At 45.2% G+C, this 25,953-nt stretch overlaps 1 protein-coding gene across 1 annotated transcript in view; it reads left to right on the plus strand.

The window, feature by feature from the left end:
* MED12 (mediator complex subunit 12) overlaps positions 1-25,953 on the plus strand; it is a 573,790-nt gene that overhangs the window by 468,399 nt on the left and 79,438 nt on the right. The gene's annotated exons all lie outside the window — the stretch shown is intronic.

A 25,953-nucleotide genomic window follows, 5' to 3' on the forward strand; every position in this document is an offset into this window, starting at 1 on the left:
AATGGGGCAAACACTGTAAATACTGAGTTATCAACTCTTAATCCTGTTTGAAAAATGATCTAATCAGGATTCAAACCTTCCTCCTGATGCCTGTACCGCATCTGCAGGAACCATGGCAGTCCTCACAAGTGGGTGGCATCATTCAGTGGACTTCATATGCAGCTTTCATTTTCCCAGTCCTGATTTTGAATGCACTTCACTACAAAGCTAAGGTGTCCTTATCCATTCACATTTACAGTGAAGAAGCCTATGAGATATGTTTATTGTATAGTGATCTCTGTGCCAAGGATTCCCCCTGAAGAAGCCGTAACCTGCAAAACAAGGATCTTGTTGGGAACTTCATATCAGACCCAAGAAATATACCAACAGTATACAATGATTCATCACTTTGAACCTCCTCTTTGAATTGTCATCAGTTTTGAGTGAAGGATGTGTGGATAATTGCACAATTAAAGCAGGGACTCAATTGTATCAGTCTAATTAGTGAGTGTTAGAGAAATGTGCATTAGCTTCATTATCTTGCAATTCAGCCATACTGTCGAAAAACTTAATGATTCATATGTCACACTAATCATGTATTATATGGATTTGATATTGTATTAAGCATTTCATGTTAGGTGCGAATGTGCAGTCTTACTCTTGTTTAAATAACTATTATACTATATGGTCTACATAACTATCGGATGATTCAGTTTACATTAAACAGCAGTGTAAATGACAGGTGCAAGGCCATAGGTCTTTATCTTTTGTTAAAAACAGCTATTCAGGAGGATCACGTGTTGCGGTGAGTCGGGGTGGCAGCACAACCCTGTGCTCCGGGTGCCTCCCCCTGAGAAAGCCTTGAATGCCTTAAGATAATCCTTTTTTCACTGCAACACCTACCCGACAACTTTATTCATAGTGTGGTCCAACTTTTTTCTCTTGTTGGAGACTTTACACCTGCGATGTCCACACGTTTCGCTAAAAAGGAAAGAGAGAAACTGTGCGAGCCGGAGAAAATGAGAGAGGTAGAACAACAGTGGGCCAAACTAAAAAGAACAATTACAAAGGCAACTAATCTGTTAGAAAAGAAAACAAAAGCAAGAGAAATAAGAAACCTATCTGGTTCTCAAAGGAGGTGGCTGATAAAATAAAAGCAAAAAGAACAACAAGAAATATTAAGGATCCCTAAAAGAGGAACACAAGGAAGAATATCTGGTGAAACTGAGGGAGATGAAGAAAGCAATCAAGAAACCAAACGTCAGGCAGTAGAAATTGCCAAAGAGGTTAAAGCGAGATGACAAAACATTTTTCAGATATATCAGAGAAAGAAGGGAGGCCCAAAGTGGTATAGTGAAATTGAAGGGTGATGAGGAGAACTCTGTGGAGAGAGATGAATAATTGGTGAAAATATTAAACAAATACTTCAGTTTGGTGTTCACTAAAGAAGACCCTGGAGAAGGTCGGTTACTGGTTCACAAGACCTTAGATGGAGATGGGGCAGTTGAAACTCCGTTTACAGAAGAAAATGTATGGGAGGTGCTAGGAAAACTGAAAGTGGACAAGGCTATGCGGCTGGATGAGATTCATCCCAGGGAATATTGAGGGAGCTCAGAGATATGCTGGTGAGTCCGCTGCATGACCTGTTCAATAGATCTCTGGAAACGGGAGTGGTGCCAAGTAATTGGAGAAGAGCAGTGGTGGTCCCACTTTACAAGAGTGGTTCCAGAAAGGAAGCTGGAAACTACAGGCCAGTTAGCCTCACCTTGGTGGTGGGAAAAGTAATGGAAACTCTGCTGAAGGAAACGATAGTGAACTATCTACAGTCAGGAGGATTGCTGGACCCGAGGCATCATGGATTCACCAGGGGAAGGTCCTGTCAGACAAATTTGATTGATTTTTTTTTTAATTGAGTGATTAAAGAATTGGATCAAGGAAGAGCGCTCGATGTGATCTACTTGGATTTCAGCACAGCTTTTCATACAGTGCCACATAGGAGGCTTGTGAATAAAATGAGAAACATGGAAATGAGCGTGAAGGTGGTGTGGATTACAAACTGGTTGCCGGATAGAAGACAGGGTGTAATGGTAGATGGAACCTACACTGAAGAGAGAACGGTGTTAAGCGGAGTGCCACAAGGATTGGTGTTGAGATTGGCTCTTTTCAATATCTTTGTGAGCGACATGCGGAAGGGATACAAATTGTAAAGTTTGTCTATTTGTGGATGATACTAAGATTTGCAATAGAATGGACACGCTGGAAGGAGTAGAGAGAATGAGACGTGATTTAAGGAAGCTTGAACAGTGGTCAAAGATATGGCAGCTGGAATTCAGTGCCAAGAAGTGCAGAGTCATGCATCTAGGGTGCGATAATCCAAAAGAGCTGTAAGAGTTTCAAGCTCTCCCTTTCGGCCTGGCGACGGCTCCGCAAACTTTTCACTAAGGTCATGGTGGTCGTGGCGGCGTTCCTGTGCAAGGTGGGAGTCCTTGTTCACCCGTATCTCGACGACTGGCTAATCCGAGTGAAGTCTCAGGAGGACCTTGCAGTCACTTGGCTGGGTCATAAATGTCCAGAAAAGTCATTTGGAGCCCACACAGTCGGTGGTCTACTTGGGAGCGCTCTTCGACACTTTCCGAGGCAAGGTTTCTCTGGCAGCGGACCATGTAACAAAGTTGCAGGATCAGGTTCAAGCCTTGCTTCAGAGGAAGAAACCGACAGTTTAGCATCACTTACAGGTTCTGGGATCCATGGCCTCTACCTTGGATTTGGTCCCGTGGGCGTTCGCCCATTTGCTTCCGTTGCAGCGTGCGGTGTTATGGTGGAGTCCGGTGTCGGAACCGTTCCATATACCGTTACCTCTCCTTCCAGAGTCAGAGATGGGGAGTGAAATGCTGTTATGCACAGAGCAAAAGAAGGACCTTGGGGTGATAGTGTCTAGCAATCTGAAGACAGCGAAGCAATGATAGCTAAAACCAGAAGAATGCTGGGCTGCATAGAGAGAGGAATAACCAGTAAGAAAAAGGAGATGATAATCCCCTTGTACAGGTCCTTGGTGAGGCTTCACCTGGAGTACCTTGTTCAGTTCTGAAGACCATATCTCAAACGGGACAGAGACAGGATGGAGGCGGTATCAATTTCAAGGATACTTACACTCACGTAGAGATTTCCAGGTTACAGAAAATATCTTGGATTTGTAATTGGGCATCGTCACCTCCAGTATCCCATGCTGCCCTTGGGTCTAGTGTCAGCCTCTAGTGTCAGCCTCTAGTGTCAGTCTTTACAAAATGTTGCGCCACATTTAGGAAAACTGGCGGTGCATTTGTTCTACAGTTGCCTGATGGAGACCACAAAAGTTCATACTGCTAAGGATCATTTAATACATAGAATTATTATATGTAAACAGTTAGGAAAATATTCATAACCAGAAAAACTTGTTTATAGGAAGTTATCAGAAAATTCATACTAACATCACATACATACTCTTGAACTCAACTCACACATTTATAACCATCCTTCCAATCATATCCAGCATATTTATAGATAAAATTCAGATTGTATACAGTTTCAATTAATTACACACACAAAATTTCTAATAGTAATGCAAAAATCATTTTATACAGTTAAACATTTTTTTTGTTGTGAACCAGCAGCAAGAGGGGGGCTTCCCAGTCTTTGCATCGAGTGTCACATGTATGATCTTAAGTGTAAATGCCACACAATCTTAAAACCGTCCAGTGTTCAATTAATGTCCAAATTCACAGTTTCCAATTGTCTCCTTAGGAAATTCACAATGCCATTCAGGTGATTACATTATTTCAATCGCCAACTCAATGTTGAATCACAAAGAAAATGAGCCTGATAGTGTTCTTCAAAACATGTCATCTGCAGCAAACTTTTCAATCTTTAAAGCGCATGTTAGTGCATGATGTGAGTTTAATGGCCATCTGCAATAATGCACCCACCACCAAATGCAACAAACGGCCTAGGTTGTGAAAACATGGAGTAACCTGGTAGGGCGATTCGGTTTACCAGAGCAGAGCTGGTGTCTAATAACCATGTCTCCATCGGACAAAGACTGTCTAGAGAGCTCAAATGCAAAAGATCATATATAACAGGGATCTTCTTTTTAACAGCCTGCATGTTGACAAGCAAGAATGTTAATGAAGTAATGGTAAGCAAGGCAGAAAAAGATTTAGTACTCCCAGCGATAGACAACAAACCCGATGCTATTTAATATGGTTCTGGGAAGACAGGTCTCCATAACAGCCATGCCCTGTAATGATCGGTATAAACGATAGTGACATCATGATAGATTTGCTATCGCAAAAAAATAAGTCACTGATGCCCAGAGCTGATGACAAGCTCAGCGAAAGGTCAGGAACAGTCCATGATGCAGGATGGAGAAAAGCACATGGGGAGGCAGTCAGGCAGGTAGAGATATAGAGAAAACACAGGGTTTGTGTGTGAGCGGAGGTTTAGAGACTTGCAGTATGTGAGGAAGGTGTAGAGATAAACAGTGTGTGCATAGGTATGAAGATTTGCAGTGTGGGGTAGGGGAAGTATAGCAATGCCTAGTGTGTGGGAGGGGAGGTGTAGAGATGCACAGGATTTGTGTGCGCACAGAGGATTAAAGTCTTGCAGTGTGAGGAAGATGTAGAGATGCAAGGTGTGTATGTAGGTGTTCAGCTTTGCAGTGTGTGGTGGGGCAGTTATATAGACGTGTTGTGTGTAGATCAGAGGGTGTAGAGACGCACATTGTATGTGTGTGCTCCAAGTGTTCCTGGCTCTTTCACCAAGCCTTCCCTGAACCACCAGACAATTACTAGTTGGCCTTTCACTCCTACCCGGTCTGGCACTCTGTTTTCTCGAAAAAAAAAAAAAATGGACTCTGAGACTTTCAGGGTAAAGCACAGTTTTTTAAGTTTTATAACTCGTACACTCTATGGCAGGGGTCGGGAACCCATGGCTCGCGAGCCAGATATGGCTCTTTTGAGGGCTGCATCTGGCTCGCAGACAAGTGTCGCCATACTTCGCGGTTCCCCGCTGACCCAGCTGCTCCCCGGCTCCTCCGCTGCCCCGGGCTTAAAATGCTGTCAGCCCGGGCGGAACGCGGCAGGACAGCTGGAGTCAGCGGCACCGGCGTCTCTCTTGCTCCCCCCTCCCCCCCCCCCCCGCGGCCCGGAAGAGGAAGTGGAGAGCATCGGGTGCCCTGCGCGGGAAGAAGAGACCACACTAGCGTGGTCTCTTCTTCCGCGCAGGCACCCGATGCTCACCACTTCCTCTCCGGGCCGCGGGGGGGAGGAGAAGAGAGCACGCCGACTGGAGTCATCCGGGTGCCTGCGCGGGAGTCATCGGGTGTCAGCCGGGTGCCAGCACTGGAGTCATCGGGTGCCTGCGCGGGTCTTCCCGCGCAGGCACCCGATGCTCTCCACTTCCTCTTCCGGGCCCGCGGGAAGAAGAGAGCACGCCGGTGCTCTCCTTCTTCCCGCGGCCCGGAAGAGGAAGTGGAGAGCATCGGGTGCCTGCGCGGGAAGACCCGCGCAGGCACGCTAGTGTCCGGGAAGAAGACTGCAGCGCGGCTCGGAGGAAAATGAAAATCTTCAACCGCGGCCGATGGGACTCCGCCTCCGCGAGGGCTGAAAATGAAGGAGGTTAGCGTTGGGAGGTGGCTGCTGCTGCCGCGAGTTCCCGGGGGGGGGGGGGGAAGGGGGAGAGAGAGAGTGAATGAATGAGCGAGCAAGCATGTGTGTTTGAGATCCTGTGTGTGTGAGTGAGAGATTGCATGTATGTGAATGATTGAGAGCCTGTATATGTGAAAGAGAGTATGTCTGTGATTGAGATCCTGCCTGTGAGAGAGAGAGCATGAATGTAAGTTTACCATTGGGAACCTGTATGTGTAAGTTTGTAATTGAAAACCTGTTTGTTTGAAAGAGTATGTGTGTATGATTGAGATCCTTTGTGTGTGAGAGAGATCATGTGTATGTATGATTAAGAGCCTGTGTGTATAAGTAAGAGAGAGATCATGTGTGTCTGTGTCTGAATTGACAGCTGGTTTAGGTGATGGAGCATGTGAGTATGTGATTGAGAGCCTGTGTTTAAAATGAGAGAGAGAGACCATGTGTGTCTGTGTGATTGAGAGCTGATTTAGGTGAGGGAGCATGTGAGTATGTGATTGAGAGCCTGTGTTTAAATGAGAGAGAGAGACCATGTGTGTCTGTGTGATTGAGAGCTGATTTAGGTGAGGGAGCATGTGAGTATGTGATTGAGAGCCTGTGTGTAAATGAGAGAAAGAGAGGACATGTTTGTAAGCATGTGAATGAGAGTCTGTGTGTGAGAGAAAAAGACAGCATGTATTTATGTGATTGAAAGCCTGTGTGTGTGTAAGCGTGAAAAGATAGACAGCATGTGTGTAAATGTGTAATTAAGAGCCTATATAAGTGAGAGAGAAAAAAACATTTGTATATGTGAGTGACTGAGAGCATGTGTGTATAGGTGTGTCATTGAGAGCCAGTGTGAGAGAGAGCGCTGGTATGTGACTGAGAGAGGAGAAAGTTCCAAGCAAACCACCCCACCTCCTGCTAATTCAGAACAATCTCAGGACACCTGGATATCAAACGTTCCCAGGTATGCAGAGCAAAAAAAATTTTGTATCCTTATTATTTTTCATTACTGGATCTTTGTGTCTGCTATTTTGAAATATTTTGTTGGTATCTGGAAATGTTTTATATGAGTTTTTTAATTATTGGATATTCCACTCAGCTGTTTCGAAATATGTTCTTTTTGTTAGTACAGTTTTACTGCTGATGATTTTATATTTCTTGATTTGTTTTATAAGGATGTGTGATGTTTCTTTTTTCCTTTGTTACACTGCATACAGAGACTCTGGCTTGTTGCAGTTTCCAATTCAGTTTTTGTCTGCATGCTTCTTGTTATGCGTTTTGGTCTCTTTATTCTATGTTAGGTGAGGGACAGCACGTGATTCAGGTGAGGTTTTCTGCTGGCGTGTAGTTTCTGTGTAGGACTCTATAGCAGCCTGACTTGGTCCGTTTTCCTAATAGGAGATGTATTGGTGTCTTAAGGCCTGGTGTAATATTTTCAGAGACTTATTGTACTTTAAAAGTGTGATCTTACATAAAATGCACACATTTACTTGTATTTAGTTTTAAACATATTGTATGGCTCTCATGGAATTACATTTTAAAATATGTGGCGTTTATGGCTCTCTCAGCCAAAAAGGTTCCTGACCCCTGCTCTATGGTAACAATACTTTTATTACCGGCCTTTCTTCTTTCCAGCTTGTAGTAAGCTTCCAAGTTCTCTCCCCCTGTTGATTTGTAACTTTGACTTATTCCTACCTATTGTTATCTTTCGTTTACTTGAATTTGTTTACTCTAGTTTTTCCCTTTGTTAAACTGTAAACCGATCCGATATGGTTATTTACTATGAAGGTCGGTATAAAAAACTGTTAAATAAATAAATAAAGTGTGAAGGCTTGCAGTATGTAGTGGTGGTGAATCCATTGTAGGGATGCCTAATGTGTGGGAGGGAGAGGTGTAGAGATGTGTGGGAGGGGGAAGGTAGAGATTCACAGTGCAGTGGTGGGAGGTATAGAAATGTGGTGTGTTGGGAGGGAGGTGTATAGACTTGCAGTGTTTGAGGAGGGGATTTAAGGTACTGTATTTGTGGGTGGAATGTTGGTGAGATGTTTGGGTTACTGTTAGGGATATTGTGAGTGTGAGCACTGAGAGGAGAGGGTCACCTTACTGGTTGCTGAAAGGAATCAATAAAATTTTGCTTGGGAAACTTTCTTTTTTAAAAGTATTGGGGCGAAGTTAACTATTTGGGAATATTATTTAGTGTGTTTGTGCTTTTAATAGTAAGGCAGTGAATAAACAGAAGTTAGACTGTTTGTATTTTTAAATAGTCAGTCAGTAAGGCAGCTAATAAGCAGTAGTAGGTGTGTTTGTATATTAAAAACAAAACAAACAAACAAAAAGTAGCCAGAAGCTAGAAATAAGCTAGGAGCAGTGTAAACCTAAGTAAAAAGGTTGAAAAGTTCAGTTCAGCTACTCACCTTGGAAAGGTGTTAAGGTAGTGTGATATGGTTTGATTAGGTACCAACATTTGTTAAACAAGAGAGCAGTGAGTCACTCTGGCTGACTAAGTGAAGTTAGACTGTTTGTATTTCCCACCCATAGCTCATCCTTTAATTTATAGACAGGTGCCACTTTCACACACAAAAAAAAAACAACCTTATTGAGAGCTTGATCATTCCCCTGTAGGCCACTACCAGACATACAGGTCGATACAGTAAAGTGCGGCCGCGGTTACCCCGCTCCTAATCCGCTTTCTACTCACTTTCCAGCCGTGTTAGCCCTTCCTGCGATACACAATCCCCTTTAACCGATTCTTACCGCCTCTTTAAATCACCGGGTAACCCCTTCCGCCCGCGGCATGTATATTAGATGTAAACGATCGAATTAGCTATTCCCTCCCATACAGTAACGCGCGCCCCAACTATCACTTTTTTATCCTGCCGTTTTGCCGCACGTTTAGCCTGCTAACTTACCGCCTACCCTTACCCCTGCGTTAGAGGCAGGGGTAAGGGTAGGCGGCAAACTTACCCCCAGCCCTCGCTCACCTGCCCTGGCCGCGTCAATGGGTGCTGGTCGCCGGGGCAGTCCCAGTCCTCTCCCCCCTCCTCCTCCCAAAGCAACGAAAGCAGAAAAAATCGAAAAAGCCAAAAAAAAAAAAAAAAGTAGCAACGAAGTGGACGGTTCTCTACGCTCGGGATTGCCAGTCCTCTCTCCCCTCCTCCCGAAGCAAGGCGCGTAAAGCAGCCTTGCTTCGGGAGGAGGGGAGAGAGGACTGGCAGTGTAAAACGACGACTTACTTTTTTCGCAGCCCTCCTCCGGAGACGGATCGCGGCGGAGACGGATCGCGGCTCCCCTGCCTCCCGGAGGCGAAGATGGATGCCTGCACAGGCGAAAGCAGCCCCTGTGCGTGCAATTGGGCCGCTCAAGATGTGATGTCACATGTCGTGACGCCAACGTCGTGACGTCACGCCTTGAGCTTTACGCGCCTTGCTTCGGGAGGAGGGGAGAGAGGACTGGCAATCCCGAGCGTAGGAGAACCGTCCACTTCGTTGCTACTTTTTTTTTTTTTTTTGGCTTTTTCGATTTACACTGCCCTCCTCCCGAAGCAAGGCTGCTTTTCGCGCCTTGCTTCGGGAGGAGGGAGAGAGGACTGGCAATCTTGAGCGTAGGAGAACCGTCCACTTCCTGGTACCTGTCATTTCAAATGACATTTGAAATGACAGATACCAGCGTGTCCATGAAGCGTTAGGCCAGCACACCCAGGATACTGTATAGTGCTCTATACAGTAAAATGGGTTGCGTAGGCTAACGCTTCACGGACGCTTCTTGGACGTGGCTTGCATTTGCAAGCAATTTAAATACAGTATCGAGCTGTAGGTGAGCCGGACTGTGCGTGCAGCAACCGCGGGTACGCCCGGCACTAACGCAGCTCTTCCTACAGCTCCTTAATGTATCAGCCTGATAGTGAATTCACTAATACATTAAAGGACATTAATTAGACACATTCCTACTCCCATAGCAACTTAAAACATAAGTAGGAACTGAACAAATTTGAGATTAAGGCAGCAGTCCAGCAGCAAGAGGGGGGGCTTCCCAGTCTTTTGCATCGAGTGTCACATGTATGATTTTTTTACCCACCGGTGAGAAATTGTACATGTGCATGCAATGCAAAGAGCTCCTGCCTCTCAGAGAATGAGAGTGGCAGACCTGGAGGAGCTGAGGCAGACAGAGAGGAATATAGACGAAACCTTCAGGGACATAGGAGTCAAGTCCCAACTTCAGACTGGCAGCCCTGGTGCTGTCTTGGAGGAAGGTCTCATGATTGGAAAGCATCAACCTGAATGCAGCAGGAAAGGATCCTGTAGCAAGGACCTGCTTTCCAGGTGGTGCATTGTTCTTTCGCACTGAGGATGTCTACCCAAGGCCTACTGCCCAGGAAGGCAGAGTTAGGTCGGCCGTCATAGTTGGTGATTCGATTATTAGGAATGTAAACAGCCAGGTGACTGATGGGCGTGAGGATTGCCTGGGATCAAAGGTTCCATTTTAAACTGGTTTTTATCTTTTCTCCATGAATGATCATTCCAAGTGAAAATTAAAAACACAACCTCCGAAAAGATCCCACTAGAAACAGGGGTCCCCCAGGGGTCTGCCCTTTCAGCTACATTGTTTAATGTTTATCTACTACCAGTATGCTATTTACTGGCAGGATTAGGGTTAAATTTCTATATCTATGCTGATGATATTCAGTTCTTGGTACCTGTTGATGATACAATAGAAAAAACGCTTAATTTTATCACTATATATCTCAAGGCTCTAAAGCAATTACTGTCACACATAAAGTTAGTTCTAAATATGGAAAAAACAGAAGAAATGTTATTAGAACGGAAATTGAAAAATGACGGAATTTCCCCTCTAAACTTCGAAAATAATGTAAAGATTAAACAGTCAACTTTTGTCCGAGACCTCGGCATTACATTAGAAACAGATCTCAGCTTCAAAAAACATATATCCACTAAGCTAAAAGAAGGGGTACCACAAACTCATCATATTACGAAGGCTAAACCCACTGCTTGAAAAAATGATTTTAGAACTGTCCTACATTCATTAATTTTATCCAACGTAGACTACTGCAATGCATTGCTTTTAGGACTCCCAGTGTCCACAACCCGGGCATTACAAGTACTGCAAACGCAGCTGCTAGGATCCTGACAGGTAGCAAAAAACTCAACCACATTACACCAACAATGAACTCTCTTCATTGGTTACCAGTTGTATATCGTTCCCAATATAAAACGGTATGCATTTTACACAAAATAATCTATGGCGAACAAACCGAATGGCTAAACAGCGCCATCTGATTACATGTGCCTAAAAGGAACCTGAGATCAGCAAACAAGGGTTTACTGACAATTCCTACTGTTAAGTCTGTGCACTTGACAGAAGTAAGAGAGAGAGCAGTATCGATCGCAGGTCCTAAACTCTGGAACTCCTTGCCTGTAGAGCTAAGACTGCAAACAGACATCAAAAACTTCAAAGCTGATCTAAAAACCTAGCTTTTTAACCGTGCTTACACAAGTTCTAGTTAATGTTTCAGTTCTGCTATGTTTTAATTTAGCGCTCTATAATTTTTAAGATAACCGATTATGTCTATTATTTTATTGTTCTTAACTTTAATGTATTTTATTGACATTAGCAGTTATTTTATATTGCTTTGTTAATTTTTGTACCGTTTTAGAATTATGCATTGTTCTCTTAACTGTTTAATAGTATTTATTCTCTCTTATAATCACTGTTTTATGTTTACTCGTTGTAAACCGATGTGATGGATTTTCTGATACGTCGGTATATAAAAAGTAATAAACTATAACATGCCTACCTGGTGCAAAGGTGGCGGACCTCACGCGTCACCTAGATAGGATTTTAGACAGTGCTGGGGAGGAGCCAGCTGTCGTGGTGCATGTGGGCACCAATGACATAGGAAAATGTGGGAGGGAGGTTCTGGAAGACAAATTTAGGTTCTTAGGTAGAAAGCTTAAATCCAGAACCTCCAGGGTAGCATTCTCTGAATTGCTCCCTGTTCCACACGCAGGTCCCCAGAGGCAGGCAGAGCTCTGGGGTCTCAATGTGTGGATTAGACGATGGTGCAAGGAAGAGGGATTCAGTTTTGTAAGGAACTGGGGAACCTTTTGGGAAAGGGGGAGTCTCTTCCGAAGGGATGGGCTCCACCTTAACCAGGGTGGAACCAGACTGCTGGCGCTAACCTTTAAAAAGGAGATAGAGCAGCTTTTAAACTAGAACAAAGGGGAAAGCAGACAGTTGCTCAGCAGCGCATGGTTCGGAGTCCAAATGCCTGTAACTAAAAACTCACCTGAGCTAATGCCAGAAGTCTAAGAAGTAAGATGGGAGAATTAGAATGTATAGCAGTGAATGATGACATAGACTTAATTGGCATCTCAGAGACATGGTGGAAGGAGGATAACCAATGGGACAGTGCTATACCGGGGTACAAATTATATTGCAATGACAGAGAGGAGCACCCAGGAGGCAGTGTAGCGCTTTATGTCTGGGATGGCATAGAGTCCAACAGGATAAACATCCTGCTCGAGACTAAATGCACAATCAAATCTTTATGGGTAGAAATCCCTTGTATGTTGGGGAAGACTATAGTGATAGGAGTATACTACCATCCACCTGGTCAAGATGGTGAGATGGACAGTGAAATGCTAAGAGAAATTAGGGAAGCTAACCAAATTGGTAGTGTGATGATAATGGGAGATTTCAATTACCTCACATCAATACGTTGTAAGCAAAAGGTTTTCTTCTATGTGCTATATTTCATATAGATTAATTTGTGTGGGACCATCATAACACCCACGGTATACAAGCAAGTAATCTTCTGTATTAACCGCTACAGGTCATATTTAATCATCGGTCCAAGTCTTTCAAAAAGGTTACGTTTTATTAATATGTACTTTTTTTCTTTTTTATACTTTTTTCTAAAATTAATGTGGAACGGTACTTCCCTTATTGGTTGACAGCGCTTACCGTGCTTCGGAGATCCAGTTCTTTTTGGTGCGCTACCGCGCTTCAAAGATTTAATCACTTAACAGCGCTACCGCGCTTCAGAGGTCCACTTGTTCAGGGGTCTAGTCCGACGTACGTTTCGCAAAGCTGCTTCAGGGACTGCAACAAATGTGATTCTCCTGTACTGTCCACTGAGAAGTTTAATTCATCGTATTGATTTGAGATATTGCGTGGCTCGGTTGTACATTGGGATTAACTGTTAGTATTTTTTGTAGATTTCATTACCTCAATATTGACCTGGGTAAATGTAGCATCAAGTCATGCTAGAGAGATAAGTCCTGGATGGAATAAATGACAGTTTTATGGAGCAATTGGTTCAGGAACCGACAAGAGAGGGAGCAATTTTAGATCTAATTTTCAGTGGAGCACAAGAATTTTGGGTGAGAGAGGTACGGTGGTGGGGCCGCTTGGCAATAGCGATCATAATATGATCAAATTTGAATTAATGACTGAAGGGGGGACAGTAAGCAAATCTATGGCTCTTGTACTAAACTTTCATAGAAACATAGAAATGACGGCAGAAGAAGACCAAACGGCCCATCCAGTCTGCCCAGCAAGCTTCTGCACTTTTTTTTTTTCTCTCACATACTTATCTGTTTCTCTTGGCTCTTAGTAACCTTTTTTTATTCTGTTTCCCTTCCACCCCCACCATTAATGTAGAGAGCAGTGTTGGAACTGCGTCCAAGTGAAATAGCTTAATTTAGTTAGGGGTATTAACCACCGCAATAAGCAAGCTACACCCATGCTTATCTGTTTATTCAGACTGTGTAATTCAGTCCTTGTTGATTGTTGCCTGAATATAGATCAACCTTTCTTCATTCTCCCCTGTCGTTGAAGCAGAGAGCCATGCTGGCTATGTATTGAAAGTGAAGTATCAGTCTTGCTCCCCTGCCGTTGAAGCAGAGGACTATGCTGGATATGCGTGAAATGTCAAACTTCCTCCCTGCCGATGAAGCAGAGAGCTATGCTGGCTTTGCATTGAAGTGAAATATCAGACTTGCTCCCCTGCTGTTGAAGCAGAGGGCTATGCTGGATATGCGTGAATTGTCAAAATTTCCTCCCCTGCCGTTGAAGCAGAGGGCTATGCTGGATATGTGTGAAGTGTTAAACTTCCTCCCCTGCCGTTGAAGCAGAGAGGTATGCTGGATTTGCATTGAAAGTGAAGTATCAGGTATTTTTTGGTTTGGGGTAGTAACCGCCGTAACTAGCCAGCTACTCCCCTGCTTTTATGTGGTTGCAAATTCTTATTTCCACATTTCCTCTTGCCGTTGAAGCATAGATCAACGTTGGAGTCGCATTATTGAATAGGGATATTCATCTCCAGATAGTAGCCATCATTCCCTCAAGCCACCCCCATGCCTCTTCTCTTCATTCACATCCTCTAGACTTTATGGATCCACAGTATTTATCCCACGCCCCTTGAAATCCTTCACAGTTTTGGTCTTCACCACTTTCTCTGGAAGGGCGTTCCAGGCATCCACCAACCCTCTCCGTGAAGAAATACTTCCTGACATTGGTTCTGAGTCTTCCTCCCTGGAGTTTTTAAATCATGACCCCTGGTTCTTCTGATTTTTTTGCAATGGAAAAGGTTTGACGTTGTCTTTGGACCATTAAAACCTTTCAAGTATCTGAAAGTCTGTATCATATCACCCCTGCTCCTCCTTTCCTCCAGGGTTATACATATTTAGATTCTTCAATCTCCCCTCATAAGTCTTTCGATGAAGACCCTCCACCTTTTTGGTCGCCCTTCTCCGGACCGCCTCCATCCTGTCTCTGTCCCTTCGGAGATACGGTCTCCAGAACTGACACAGTACTCCAGGTGAGGCCTCACCAAGGACCTGTTCAAGGGGATAATCACTTCCCTTTTCTTACTCGATATTCCTCTCTCTATGCAGCCCAGCATTCTTCTGGCTTTAACTATTGCCTTGTTACATTGTTTCGCCGACTTCAGATCATTAGACACTATCACCCCAAGGTCTCTCTCCTGCCCCATGCACATCAGCCCTTCTCCCCCCATCGAATACAGTTCTTCCGGATTTCCACACCCCATATGCATGACTCCGCACTTTTTGGCATTGAATCTCAGCTGCCATATCTTCGACCACTCTTCCAGTTTCCTTAAATCCCGTCTCATTCTCTCCACTCCTTCCAGCGTGTCCACTCTGTTGCAGATCTTAGTGTCATCCGCAAAAAGACAAACCTTACCTTCTATCCCGTCCGCAAGTCGCTCACAAAGATATTGAACAGGACCGGCCCCAACACCAACCCTTGCGGCACTCCGCCTCAACACCGCTCTCTCTTCAGAGAGAGTTCCATTTACCATCACACATTTGTCTTCTGTTCCGTCAACCAGTGTGCAATCCAGGTCAATCACCTTGGCACTAACTCCTAAGCTTCTTATTTTATTCACCAGTCTCCTGTGCAGAACCATATCAAAAGCTTTGCTGAAGTCCAAGTAGATGACATCGAGCGCTCTTCCTTGATCCAATTCCTTGGTTACCCAGTCAAAAAATTCTATCAGATTTGTCTGACAGGATTTTCCCCTGGTGAATCCATGCTGCCCTCTGGTCCAGCAATTCTTCCGACTGTAGATAGCTCACTATTCCTTCTTTTAACAGCAACTCCATTACTTTTCCCACCACCGGGGTGAGGCTAACCGGATGTCTTCAACCAGATCTCTGTCCAGCTCTTCCTTTTGGTTTGGAGGCCTGTAAACTACTCCAATAAAAATGGATGTCCCATCTTTTTTAGGTTGGCCCATAGTGCTTCTTCATTGCCCCATCTTCCTTGCAACTCAGATGCTTGGATGTTGTTTTCTGATGTAAGAGCCACGCCTCCCCCTTTCCTATCCACTCTGTCCTTCCTTAACAAGTTATAGCCCGGTATTTGCCGTTATCCCAATCGTGAGATTCCGGTGAACCATGTCTCCGTGACAGCAACAATGTCCAAGTCCGCCTCCTCCATTAGGGCTTGCAGATCTGGGATTTTATTGCCCAAACTACGAGCATTTGTGCTCATAGCTTTCCACATTCAGGTTACTGCTGTTCCTGGACTCCTTTTGTGACTTTACTTGCGTTTTGTTATCCCCCTTTCCCTTTGCATTTGTGCAAGAGGAAAGATTAGTGCCTTTGGTGACAGATTCATCAAGCACAATTAGCTTTTTCCTTTGGTTACTGATCTGGAATTCCTGTATACATTGGGTTTCTTCTCTCTTTTCAGATAACACTTCAATCTTTTTCTCTAGAGCTTCTTCAGTATTTAATACAGAGAAGGCTTTTTGTACTTGTTGCACTTGATACACAGTGTGTGTCTCTGCATCAAGGTTCAATTCTACCAGAGCCCTCTGTGATCTTGTTGTTTATTGAGTTGTTTAATGCCCTGTGTGAATGGGGGGTTAGACTAGTGGGTTGCACAGCTGTTAAGAATGGGTGCCTGTGGGTCACAGGTCTTATCCTGCCTGAGCCCACTGTAAATCTCTTTATCCTTGACTTTTGGTTTTCTGTGGTAATGGGGAATTACTTTCCGAATATTGTAAAGAGGATGAGCCTTTCTTCATTGAAGCTAATTGAGCTTTAACTTCATCCAGTTCCTTTTTCAAGGAAGCGAGCTGTGAACAAATGGGGCAAGCTTTAAGTTTCCAGATGATCTCCCTCTGAATAAAGGCTCCACAATAGTTGCATTGGATAGTCCTCATGTTGGTAATTTGATGGTTAACACCTAAGGAATATCAATTTACTGGTTTATCCTGTTGTCAATAATGTATTTAAGTAGACTTTGATAAACTTTGATAAAATGAGAAAAATAGAAAAAAAACTGAAAGGAGCAGCTACAAAGGTAAAATGTGTGCAAGAGATGTGGTCATTGTTAAAAAATACCATCCTAGAAGCACAGTCCAGATGTATTCCACACATTAAGAAAGGTGGAAAGAAGGCAAAATGATTACCGGCATGGTTAAAAGGGGGGAAGTCAAAGAAGCTATTTTAGCCAAAAGATCTTCATTCAAAAATTGGAAGAAGGATCCAACAGAAGAAAATAGGATAATCCATAAGCGTTGGCAAGTTAAATGTAAGATATTGATAAGACAGGCTAAGGGAGAATTTGAAAAGAAGTTGGCCATAGAGGCAAAAACTCACAGTAAAAACATTTAAAATATATCCGAAGGAGAAAGCCAGTGATGGAATCAGATGGATCAATAGATGATCGAGGGGTTAAAGGGGCACTTAGAGAAGATAAGGCCATTGCGGAAAGATTAAATGATTGCTTCGGTGTTTACTGAAGAGGATATTGGGAAGGTACCCGTACCGGAGAAGGTTTTCATGGGTAATGATTCAGATGGACTGAACCAAATCACGGCGAACCTAGAAGATGCGGTAGGCCTGATTGACAAACTGAAGAGTAGTAAATCACCTGGACTGGATGGTATACACCCCAGGGTTCTGAAGGAACTAAAAAATGAAATTTCATACTATTAGTAAAAATTTGTAACCTATCATCAAAATCATCCATTGTACCTGAAGACAGGAGGGTGGCTAATGTAACTCCAATATTTAAAAATGGCTCCACGGGCGATCCGGGAAACTACAGACCAGTTAGCATGACTTCAGTGCCAGGAAAAATAGTGGAAAAGTGTCCCTAAATATCAAAATCACAGAACATATAGAAAGACATGGTTTAATGCAGAGCTTTCCAAACTGTGTGTCGGGACACGTTAGTGTGTCGCCTGCAGTGTTCAGGTGTGTCGCACAAGCCCGGTCAACTCTGATGCGAGTTTGGGCTTTTTTTTTCCTAGAGATTCACTTTTTTTTTTCAGTTTATGGGTTGCTTATTATTGGGTGATTTTTGCTGTCAATCGCGTTTTTTTGGGGGGCTTGGTGGGTGGAAACGAGCCCAGCCATCCTTGCATTGGCTGCTGCTGCCGATGAGGGCCTGGCCATGAGGAGTACTGACTGCAAGCAGCAGTGTCTGGTGATCATGGAAGGGAGTGAAGCACTTAACTGGCAACAATCAAAAAGATGAGGTACATGAGTGTGGGGGCCAGACATGTGCTGGGGGAGGAGAGAGATGAGTGTGTGGGGGACAGACAATTTGTTTTATATTGTTTCTCATAAATTATAACAATAACATGAATCTTGGAATATATATTTTTAATATAAATTTAAGGTTTTCATGAGATAGGTTGTGTCGTGAAAACATTTTATTTATGTATATATTTAAGGAAACATACAATAAATTGTCGAAATATGTTTCGTTCGTTTAACCTTTAACCTCTGGTTTACTAGTAGACTGAATTACCGTGTCGTGAAATTATGTTTGTCTAAAAAGTGTGTCACCAACATGAAAAAGTTTGGAAAGCTCTGGTTTAATGGAACAAAGTCAGCATGGCTTTACCCAAGGCAAGTCTTCCCTCACAAATCTGCTTCACTTTTTGAAGGAGTTAATAAACATGTAGATAAAGGTGAGCCAGTAGATGTAGTGTATTTGGATTTTCAGAAGGCGTTTTGACAAAGTTCCTCATGAGAGGCTTCTAGGAAAAGTAATAAGTCATGGGCTAGGTGGCTAATGTCCTTTCGTGGACAGGAAACAGGAGTAAATGGACAATTTTCTCAATGGAAGGGAGTGGGCAGTGGAGTGCCTCAGGGATCTGTATTGGGACCCGTACTTTCAATATATTTATAAATAATCTGGAAAGAAAGACGAGTAAGGTAATCAAATTTGAAGATGATACAAAATTGTTCAGAGTAGTTAAAATCACAAACAGATTGTGATAAATTGCAGGAAGACCCTTGTGAGACTGGAAAATTGGGCATCAAAATAGCAGATGAAATTTAATGTGGATAAGTGCAAGGTGAGATGCATATAGAGAAAAATAACCCATGCTATAGTTACACAATGTTAGGTTCCATATTAGGAGCTACCACCCAAGAAAGAGATCTAGGCTTCATAGTGGATAACATTGAAATCATCGATTCAGTGTGCTGTGGCAGTCAAAAAAGCAAACAGAATGTTGGGAATTATTAGAAAGGGAATGGTGAATAAAACGGAAAATGTCATAATGCCTCTGTATCGCTTCATGGTGAGCCGCACCTTGAATACTGTGTTCAATTCTGGTCGCCGCATTTGAAAAAAGATATAGTTGCGATGGAGAAAGTTCAGAGAAGGACGACCAAACTGATAAGGGGAATGGAACAGCTCCCCTATAAGGAAAGACTAAAGAGGTTAGGACTTTTCAGCTTGGAGAAGAGGCGGCTGAGGGGGGGATATGATAGAGGTGTTTAAAATCATGAGAGGTCTAGAATGGGTAAATGTGAATCGGTTATTTACTCTTTCGGATAATAGAAAAGCTAGGGGGCACTCCATGAAGTTAGCATGTGGCACATTTAAAACTAATTGGAGAAAGTTCTTTTTCACTCAATGCACAATTAAACTCTGGAATTTGTTGCCAGAGAATGTGGTTAGTGCAGTTAGTATAGCTGTGTTTAAAAAGGAGAAGTCCATTACCTGCTATTAATTAAGTTGACTTAGAAAATAGCCACTGCTATTACTAGCAACAGTAACATGGAATAGACTTAGTTTTTGGGTACTTGCCAGGTTCTTATGGCCTGGATTGGCCACTGTTGGAAACAGGATGCTGGGCTTGATGAACCCTTGGTCTGACCCAGTATGGCATGTTCTTATATGAAGCGTGTATATATATATATATATATATATATATCAACCTAATAAACGAAGCTTGACCGACGTGCCGCAAATGCGCAGTAGAGAGCAGCTCTACTGCGCATGTGTGGGCAAGCACGTCCGTCTCAGCGAGCGTATACCAACATGGCGGTGGCATCGGGCAGCGGCGACTAGGAGAGGCAGCAGCGGCGGCGACGAGGAGCGGCGGCAATGGCGGCGGCAACGAGGAACGGCCGTGGTGGTGACGAGGAGCGGTAGCAGCGGCGGCCAGTAGCGAGGGAGGAGAGAGGGAGGGAGGGACTGAGTGAGAGGGAGGGACTGAGTGAGAGGGAGGGAGGGAGGGAGGGACTGAGTGAGAGGAAGGGAGGAGGGAGGGACTGAGGGAAGGAGGGAAGAGTGGGAGGGAGGGAGGAGTGGGTGAGTGCGGGAGGGAGGGAGGTAGGGGGTGGGGAAGAGTGAGGGGAGAGAGAATGAGGGGGAGGTTAGAGACAGAGGGATGTGAGTAAGTGGAAGGGTAAGAAGTTGTGGAGCAGAGAAAAAGGGAGTGGAGGAGGGCTGAGGGAGAGGGGATGGGATTGAGAGAGGGTGGGGATTGACTGAGGGAAGGGGAGAGAGGTGAGAGTAAGGGGAAGGAGGCAGTGGGAGACAGAGGGGGGGTGAGTAAGACTGAGTGGAGGGAAGGGGAGTGAGGGAAAAAAAAGTGTAGAAGGGGTGCTGTGTTTGAAAATGGACTGAAAAAAAAATTTAATGTAGCCCGTTTTAACGGGCTTAACGGCTTGTATACATATAATACACACACACACACATATACATATATATATGTATATTTTGCCATCTTTGTGTTTTTATCTACTTGGATTTCTTTACTGTTCTTCACCAAGGCTTCCTAAGACCCAGTATGATTTACAACATAAGTCAAGTTAGATCAACAAAACATAATTTATAATCTAAAATACATCTAACAATATAGAATATTACAAAATACACAATTTTTCCAAATCAAGAACTATCCACCCACCACTGAAAATAGCCCACTCTTACCACCCCTCTCTCTCTCACTTAAGGATGGATTACTCACTCTAGAATTTCTTTCTAGCCCTACCAAGAATAAATAACAGTAAAAGTCCTCAATATTTCCCAGTGGTCCATTCGGAGGTGATCTGCCACCCCAGGCTGTTGTCTTTCTTCAGATGACATTATTTGGGGAGCTGCGATTAAAACTGAGTCCCCTGCAGCTTCAGCTAGTGATGGAAACAATATTGCAGAGGGAAAACAGCTCTCCTCGGAGAACCTTACAGATGTAGATTTGTGCCATGGTTCCTAGTTCTCTCCTCTTATCCATCCCAAGCCTCTGGCAATCTTAAGACTGGTTCAGAAAACTTGTGTCTGAACAGGAAAAGAGAGGATTGCTGATTTTCTCTCTGCAACACAAAAAGCTGGGCAGGGCTGCAGGGAAGCAGTAGGCTTCCTCTCCCCAGGGGTTCAGCAGTGTTTGTATGGCAGCATTTTCCTTCATTCATTGTTTTTGTACACATGTGAGCTAGTGTGTGTATGTACATGTGTATGAGCATAAGCATTATCTTTGTATTGTAAATCTCTGTGAGCTGAAGTATTAGGGATGCCATGTATGTGTGTTAGCACAAGTATGATCGACAGCTTTGTCATTGCCGTGTATATAAACAAGAGGATTATCATTGTTTCTTTGTGTTTGAACAGAAGCACTGCCAGTGATGCTGTATGTAAGGACTTGTGTGTTCGAGCAGAAATATTGACTGTGATGCTATGGATTGTAGAGGAAAATTGGTTCTTACCTGCTAATTTTCATTCCTGTAGTACCACAGATCAGTCCAGACTGTTGGGTTTTGCCTCCCTTCCAGCAGATGGAGACAGAGAAAAACTTTGAGAGCAACCCCTCTTAGTCCGGTGTGCAACCTGCATCTCCTCAGTATTAATACTAGCAAAGCAGAAACATTTCAAGCCAAGAACAAGAAAGAAATAACCTCTCTAAGTATATATATAATCAAATTGTGAGAAGGATACGGAGAGACCTGTACCCATAATTAGTCTGCAGCGATGGTGTATAAAAAAGAAGACAGAAGACGAGCGGATTCTCATGTAGAACTTTGTCACTCCAAGGGCGGGCGTCTGGCTGATCCATGGTACTATAGGAATGAAAATTAGCAGGTAAGAACCAATTTTTCTTTCCCTGTACATACCCGGATCAGTCCAGACTGCTGGGATGTATCAAAGCTTCCCTATCTGGGGTGGGCCCTCAAGAGTCCCGCTCGAATGACACTGCTTCTGAAATTGTCAACACCAGGAGCCTGTACGTCCAAACGATAGTGTCTGGCAAAAGTACTTAAGGACTTCCATGTCGCTGCCCTGCAGATTTCTTGCTGCGAAACCAGCTGAGACTCTGCCCAGGAAGCTGCCTGAGATCGGATCGAATGGGTTTTCAAACCATCCGAAACAGTTCGCACCCGACAAATGTAAGCTGAAGCAATGGCCTCTTTCAGCCAACGGGCTATGGTCACTTTTGATGCTTTATGACCCTTCTTAGCACTACTCCATAAAACGAAAAGATGATCCGATACCCTCTAGATATTGTAAGAGGGTTCTTCTGACGTCCAGACACCTCAATTCCTTGGCATGAGGCGTATCTGGCTCGACTTGAGGAAAAGCCGGACGTTCCACCGACTGATTCTAGTGGAAGGCTGAGACAACTTTCGGAAGGAAGGAGGGAACCGTCCGAAGAGAAACCCTAGAGTCCGAAGTTCACAAAAACGGTTCCCTACAGGAGAAAGTCTGAATCCCAGAAATCCTCCGAGCTGAGCATATTGCCACCAGAAACACTGCTTTCAAAGTTAAATCTTTCAAGGTGGCCTTCTTGAGGAGTTCAAAGAGAGTGTCACACAGTACCCTGAGGACCAAGTTAAGGCTCTAGGATGGGCAAACCGGAGGGACAGGAGGATTCAAATGTTTCACCCCACGGCGGAAATGTACTACATCGGGGTGGGCCACCAGGGATGCCCCATGAATCTTGCTGCTCAAACACCCTAAGGCCGCCACCTGCACCTGGAGGGAATTGAACGATAAGCCTTTACTAAGACCTTTCTGCAAGAATGCCAGAATGTGAGCCACCAAGGACTGGTGGGGGAAGATTCCCCTTTCGCAGCACCAAGTCTTGAACACCTTCCAGACCCTGACATAGATCAAGGAAGTAGAAGGTTTCCGAGCCCGAAGAGGAGTGACAATAACATCTTCCAGATAACCTCTCTTCCTCAACCGCTGCCTTTCGAAAGCCAGGCTGCTAGACAAAAGCGATTGGCCTGATTGAAAAATATAGGGCCTTGACTAAGTAGGTTCGGAAGATGGCTGAGTCGCAAGGGTTCGTCCAGAGCGAGATTGAGCAGGTCTGCAAACCAGGGTCTCCGGGGCCACTCTGGAGCTACTAGGATCACCCTCACTGGGTGAACTTCTATTCTCCATAGCACCTTGCCTATCAGAGGCCAAGGAGGAAACACATACAGAAGAACTTTGTGTGGCCAGGGGAGTACTAGGGCATCAACCCCTTCCACTCCATGTTTTCTTCTGCGACTGAAGAAATGCAGAGCCTTGGCATTCGCTCGAGTTTGCCCATCAAATCCAGATGAGGGAGTACCCCATCTGCGTGAGATGAGACATCACTGCCAGGGACATTTCCCACTCTCTGGGGTCTAGTCTTTGGCAGCTCAAAAAGTCTGCTTGCACATTGTTGGTTCCCTCTATGTGTGACGCCACCAATAAGGCCAAATTCTCTTCTGCCCAGGACATCAGCATCTCCACTTCTAGGGCAACCCAACGACTTCTGGTTCCTCCTTGATGTAGGCTACTGCCATCGCATTGTCCGATAGAACCTGCACCGCCCGGTTGCGTACAAGTGGGAAAAACGCTGTAAGGTTAGGCACACCGTTCTCGTTTCTAGAAGATTAATGGACCAGTGTGCCTCTTCCATTGGCCCTAGGCGATTGAGACTGGCACACAGGCCCCCAACCTGAAAGACTGGCATCAGTGGGCACCTCGAGGGCAACCCCATGTCTCAAGTGCTTTCAGACCAGCCACCGACCAAGACTGGACCTAGCGGACTCTGTGAACGGTAATACCAGCTGGAAATCCTCTGACATCAGATCCCAATGGGATAGCAACCGTGCTCTGTAAGGGTCTCATATGAGCAAACGCCCACGGGACCAACTCCAGGGTGGACGCCATGGATCCAAGGACCTGCAAGTAATCCCATACTCTGGGCACCGAAGCTGTCAACTATTGCTGGTCACAATTTGTGGATGCATTCCTCCATGAGGATGCATTCCTCCATGTGGATGCATTCCTCCATGAGGAAGACTTTGCCTACGCGGGTATTGAAGCGTGCTCCTAAGAAGTCTAGGACCTGAGAGGAACAAAGATGACTCTTGGCCTGGTTGACGACCCAACCTAGAGACTGTAGGCAGAGCAAGACTTGTCCACTGCCTGCTTTCAGAGTGCCTCTGACTTCGCCCGGATGAGCCAGTCGTCCAGATATGGGTGAACAAGCACTCCCTCCCTCAGGAGAGCTGCTCCCACCACCATCACTTTGGTGAACGTGTGCGGAGCCATGGCCAGGTAGAAGGGGAGAGCATAGAATTGAAAATGCTAACTGAGTATCATGAAGCGGAGAAACCTCTGGTCATCCCTGCAGATCCTGATGTGCAGGTACACTTCCGTCAGATCCAGAGAAGCCAGGAACTCCCCACTGCGGATGGCCGCAATGCCAGAACACAGAGTCTCCATCTGAAAACGCGTTACCCATAGGGCCTTGTTCAGGTCCAGTATTGGACGGAAAGATCCTTCCTCCTTCGGCACGACAAAATAAATGGAATAATGTCCTGCTCCACCTGCGGCACCGGAACAATGGCCCCCCAGACTTTGCACCCTCTGAATGGTCTGTCGAACTACTTGAGTTTTCAAGGGGGAGCCACAGGGAGAGGTCAGAAACAAGTCTCACAGAGGTCGAGCAAATTCTAAAGCATAGCTGTGTTCTATGACACTTAAAACCCACTGGTCCAAAATTATCTTGACCCATTCTCTGTTAAAAAAAAAAAAAAAAAGGGACAGCCGTCCGCCGATCACTGGAATGGAGGAATGGGTCGGCCGTATCTCATTGAGAGGACTTGGATCCGAGGGACCCCTGACCGGACCCATCTCGGCTCAGTCTGCGACCACGAAAGGACTGAGACCTCCCTGAGGTTTGTCTCTGGCCTGATCCAGGCTTCCTACTCTGGCGGAAGCGCTGCTGCTCCCGGAAACGAGAGCGAGTTGGAAGAAAACTCCTGGTTCCTTTGGGCTTATCTTCCGGCAGCTTGTGTACTTTATTGTCTCCCTAGGGACTTAATCAGCTGCTCCAGGTCCTCACCAAAGAGAAGTTTGCCTTTGAAAGGCAGCTCGCTAAGCTGAGCCTTCAAAGAAACATCAGCCGCCCAGTTATGTAACCACAAAAGCCTCCTTGCCGAGGCCATGGTCCTAGAGAAGGTACGAAGAAGATCATACAAGGCGTCTAGTCTCCATATGCTACCACCACTTCCAGATGCTCTGCCTAGGCCGCTTCCTGAGGTGGTAGGTCTCTGGCACTCAGCAGCTGCTGTACCCACCTCAGGCTTGCTCAAAGCATGAAGCTACTGCAAACGGCAGCTCGAATGCCGAGGGCCGACACTTCAAATATCCTTTTGAGATGCACTTCGAGCTTTCTATCCTGTAGGTCTTTAAGGGCCGCTGCCCCTGTCACCGGGATGATAGGCCACTTCGTGACTGCTGACAACAAAGCGTACACTTTAGGCACCTTCAAGAGCTCCAGAACCTCCTCTGGCAAAGGGTAAAGCTTGTCCATGGCCTGGCCCACCTGAGCCCCATTTCCGGAGTATCCCTCTCCTGGCTCATCAGCCGTTGGACCATAGGATAAAGAGGGGAAGGTCTTGGCTGGGCCCTGCAACCCCGCTAGGACCGGATCCACTGTGTCCTGGGCGGGTCCTCCTGAGGGACTGGCCCGCCCAGCTCTGCCAGGACATGTGGTATCAGAGGCTCCAATTTGTCCCTCAGAAACAAGCGCACAACTTTGGGATCATCCCCTTTCAAGGGTGAAGGCTTCTACGGTTCATCATTTGGATCCGCCCCACTAAAGACCGGAGGGGTCGAGAATGAGTCTTGTCCCAGGGTTTCCCATGAGATCTGGGTCTGCCAGGGGATGTTCACCATCGTCGCCCCGAGGTGAGGGGGCCCCGACCCTTCGAATCCTGATGGCCCCCTGTTGGTCCGGCTGTTTAGGAACCTTCCTGGGCTACTCTTCGACTGGCCTGGGCTTAAAAGACTTGCCTGGGCGAGGCTGACTAGCGAGAGAGGCTTTGTGCATTAAAAGCACAAAATCAGCTGTGAAATCAGTCGGGCCTCTCAAATCCCCCTCCAGGGGATCGGGTTCATCCTCTGACGTGTCATGGATGGAGTCCTGAGGATCCTCAGGACTTGTGGCAACCGGCGACAAGTAGGGCGGGAGATCCCTTCCCCTGTTACCCTTTCTTTCACAGCTGCGAAGGATTTCAAAATGGCTGCCGTT

This window comes from Rhinatrema bivittatum, chromosome 6 (assembly GCF_901001135.1).
Source record: "Rhinatrema bivittatum chromosome 6, aRhiBiv1.1, whole genome shotgun sequence".
Taxonomy (NCBI): Eukaryota; Metazoa; Chordata; class Amphibia; order Gymnophiona; family Rhinatrematidae; genus Rhinatrema; species Rhinatrema bivittatum.